The sequence below is a fragment of the Zea mays genome, chromosome 8 (genome assembly GCF_902167145.1).
Source record: "Zea mays cultivar B73 chromosome 8, Zm-B73-REFERENCE-NAM-5.0, whole genome shotgun sequence".
In the NCBI taxonomy this organism is placed as follows: Eukaryota; Viridiplantae; Streptophyta; class Magnoliopsida; order Poales; family Poaceae; genus Zea; species Zea mays.
In genome coordinates, this window is record NC_050103.1 from 65,933,533 (window position 1) to 65,937,852 (window position 4,320).

The 4,320-nt window shown below is 36.4% G+C and overlaps 1 non-coding gene across 1 annotated transcript; it reads left to right on the forward strand.

Moving 5' to 3' along the window:
- The first annotated feature begins 3,359 nt into the window (after nucleotides 1–3,359).
- On the forward strand, nucleotides 3,360–3,432 carry TRNAF-GAA (transfer RNA phenylalanine (anticodon GAA)). The gene has a single exon. It is a non-coding gene; the product is annotated as a tRNA-Phe (tRNA).
- The last annotated feature ends 888 nt before the right edge of the window (nucleotides 3,433–4,320 follow it).

A 4,320-nucleotide genomic window follows, 5' to 3' on the forward strand; every position in this document is an offset into this window, starting at 1 on the left:
CACCCTTACTTGCTCTAATAATAGATGTGTTTGTGTCTTTACACACGTTTTCATACTCCTGATGGGCATGCTTATGGACCGTGAGGACTAACATTCTTTGTCTATTTTCTCTCTCTTAGGAATGGCTTTGTGATTTTATAATAGTTCTTTAACAGAGTGGATTAGGCGGTGGCAAGGATTTGGCTGCGTTGATTGGTTTCTCGAGAGAGTAAAGCACTTACGTTGTTCCCGATTAGCACAACACCATGCGACCCGCACTCATAGATAGAGATATTATTGGTAATCTGAATAATTATTAGTGAACTAGGGTTACTACATTAAATTTTCTTGTTAAATCTTATATAATACACTGTCCGATTATGGAATCAACATGTTTTTATTTGAGATGATGATTAATATCGCTACATATTTATTATTTTTTTATCAATGACAAAGCACAGGTACAACTTTATATATATATATATATATATATATATCTTTTAAGGTATGTAAACATCTACTTTTAGTGATGCGAACAAAAGTATAGAATAACAATTAGTGTTTTGGCATATCAATATATTTTATCATCGCTCCTTGTCATAGACCACGCTACGACTTTCTGCTCGTGCTTCGGCTTCCATGCGACCCCTCGTCTGAAGACATCAATCGCGTCGTCCAACCTTCCTTTTCAGATAGTGGTATCGGAGAAAGTAACTGGGTTAATGGTCCAACCTTCCTTTGTTGTTTGTGATATCGGAGAAAACCACTAGGTTAATGGTGCTGGCATAGAGATTGTGAAAGGAAGTTTGATTATATTATTGTTGGTTGTATGTGGGAGGAAACAAATGGACTATGTAATTATGGAATTGTAGATAGGGATGCAATAGACAGCTATGTAGGTTTTGGTAGATGATGCTTTATAGTAGTGGAGATTAGTTGTTGCCAAAGAATTGTTTAGATATTGAGGTCGATGATTATCATGTATCTGTTTTGTACCAACATCTTATCGAATAATCTGTATACCGTTGCAACGCACAATATTGCACTATGTAGTGGTGAAATAGCTAGATTAAAATAACAAAATTTATGCATGACTAGAATCACAAAGGGTTACGAAATATTTTCTCATAAAAATATAGTACATATTTATACATAAGTTATCATAATATTATAGATTTTCGTTGCAACGTACGGGCACTTACCTATAATCGAATAAGATCTTAGTTAGGATGTCACCCCTGAACTGAAAGGAAAGGGTAAGAACGATGTGTACGACCCCGCAGTACGACGTGCGTCCGATCGGGGCCATCAAGTGGTGCACCGGTTCGTAGCTTCTATATCAAAAATATTGACCACCGTTGATCAAACACAGGAGTCTGACGTATATCATTTCCGAAAGGGAAAGTGGTCGCAGCTCAGAAATGTACTGTTTGCCCTGTTGCGTATGGGCTCTGTTCCTCCTAAAACATTGGAAATGGAGTAATGATAAAAAAACCGTACTTTGGAAAAAAAAACTCTGAAAATTTGCGCAGTGCTCTAGGTGTCGAGTTGAGATTGCGCTCCGTCCGTGTGTAAATTTCGAAACTCAAATCTGGTCCTGTATTTGACTACAGGATAAATGGTAAGGCGTGGTGACGGGTTCCGGCCTTCCGGTGTTCGTGAGGTCAACGAATTGAGAGGAGGGAAGGGTAGTAGAGAAAACATTATCGCGTGCCATGACCTATACCTAGCTGGCTGGAGAAGACGACGAAAACGACCACCTAAACACTGGCAGGTCAGACGATCCAAGTCAAATATAGTAGGCGACGAGGAGAAAATTTTAAAATGTTTATTTTCAAAAGGAAAAAATAATTAAAAAGAAAAGATGGCATGAAGAAGTGTAACCTAAGCAAAGCGAAACAACGTTGAAAAAAAAGAGGAGGCAAGTACCAGCAATAGCCTAGCACTACCGTTTTCCCTGGAATTTTATATATCTATTTTTCAAGAACAAAACCCCTGTTGAAGTAAACGGAAGCTGCCTATGAGTACAGTGGCGATCGAGGCACCATCACCATTTCCGCCACGATACAATGCAACCAGATGAACCAGGGGCTAATTGCTGATGCTGATGCTCATCAGTGAACCACAACACACATCTCCAACGACTTTCAGCTGAGATATTCTGTCGGAATACGTAGCTTCGGGTAAGGGTGTCTCCAGCAACGTTGTCTAAATTCCATCCTCTAAATTAATTTTTTTTTCTTTACAGCACTCCCTAAAAAATTTCGTACTCTATATTTTTTTAACTCCATCAATGTTCTCTAAATTCGGCCCTCTATATATACAGTGTTACCAAAATTCATAATCTTGTTTGTTAAATTCCCTTTCAACTATTACAAAATTTACAAAATTTGAAACGTGTATTTTATGAAATTAAAATACTTCTTACAATACATTTTCATTCAATGGAGAAAATGCCCATCGCTCCTATTTAGGAGAAAATGTACTGGAATTTTGTATTATATATTATTTCGTTGTTGTACAACAAAAATGGATTAATTCATAAAAAACAATGTACCAGAACATTTTCTCCAAATTATACATATATACTTCAAATTATTACTCTACTAAAATCAAACACGAGAAATACTCGTCGGAGGGGTGGTTCACGGACGGGTCCTACAGCTGCATGGAGTTATTGCACGTGCTAGTGGTTGCGACCAGCGACGCGCTAGTGCTCCTATATTTTACCTCACGATTTATAAGCAGTGGCGGAGGAGCCATTATGGCTTAGTGTGGCATCAGCCATACCTTACTTTTAAAAACTCTTATATCTTCCACTATAACCACAAAACAGGACACAGTGTAGTGGATGTATTGCCTTGATTCTAGCAGTTTATAGGTTGTTGCTCGAGACGAAAAGAAGCCTTCAAACCGCTATATTTAGCATTTAGGACCTTATATAGATCATTGTTGGAGAAAGCCTAATAAGAAAAATAGTGTATCACATCCATGTTGTTAGGCAAAGATTTGGATTGACTTTTTGTACTTATATACGAACGGGATCTTGTGCATATAATATATTTCCCTGTATCAATATAATATACCCTCTCGTCTCAAAATATAGTTCATAAGTTGATAAATTAAAGTAGCTTTAGTCACGGAATTATATTTTAGTATATAAGGAGTATATGTTATTGCTAGGTGAGCATAAAAAGTTTTTATTTTTAAAAATAAAATGGACCTTTTATTTAAACCTCGTCAATCAGTGCTGCTCCGAATTACGACGGCGAGGTTCCTAATAACCAGTACGCTACTGTCCTTCAACTCCGGTACATATGCATGGAATACAACATGTCACGTTACCAATAGAAAGCACAATATACAAGCAAAACACAAAAGCGGGGATAGCTCAGTTGGGAGAGCGTCAGACTGAAGATCTGAAGGTCGCGTGTTCGATCCACGCTCACCGCATTTATTTTATTTTTTTTCCTTGCTGTGTTCATTTGGTTTTTGTATTTTTTTTCATTTCTAGTTTCTTTCTGTGTTAATTATATTTTTATTTTCCAGTGTTCTCATTCTTATTTTACTGAAAATGCGTATTTTCCTCTTATCGTATTTATTCTCCTTTTTATTTTTCCACTGTGCTCATTATTATTTTACAGAAAATGCATTTTTTTTCCTTACTGTGTTTATTATCTTTTTATTTTTCCCTTTTCTTAGGCCATGTTCGGTTCACGTGGATACGTTTCAGAGAGGGATTCATTCCAAGGAGGGATTGAGTTAATCCTCTCCTATCACTTAAACCCCTTGGGTGTATAATCCCCTTCAGATTGTAATCCCTGGCACTAAAATGTTGTTCGGTTAATCTAGGGATAGAGAAAATACCAGCCTCAAAATAACTCAAAACAGGTGCCCTAACGTTCAGTACACATTTCAAACAGGTGCACTGAACATGTGATTTTAAACAACCACAATAATATCAAAATAAAAATTTTCAGTCAGCTCAATATTAATGCCTTTTCAAATAACCTGCACAATTATCTCATGTTCTGTTAACACTAATAAGTTGCAAAAGAATACATTTCCAGTGTATTAAACATGACGAGATCATAGATCTATATAATGATTCATCTCACTCTTTGATAGAACAAGTACATAAAACTCATTGAGAAGACATAACTCGACCCCTCGAAGTCTAGAACTGCCATAAAAAAGAAAAATGTCATTAAAAATACATATCAGCAACTATAACAATTTAAGCAAGGTAAACCACACATCTCACGGTAGAACCAAATTTACAATTTAGTATATGCCATATGACTCAATAAAGAGCAAAAAAACTAAGCTTTCACCCAAAAC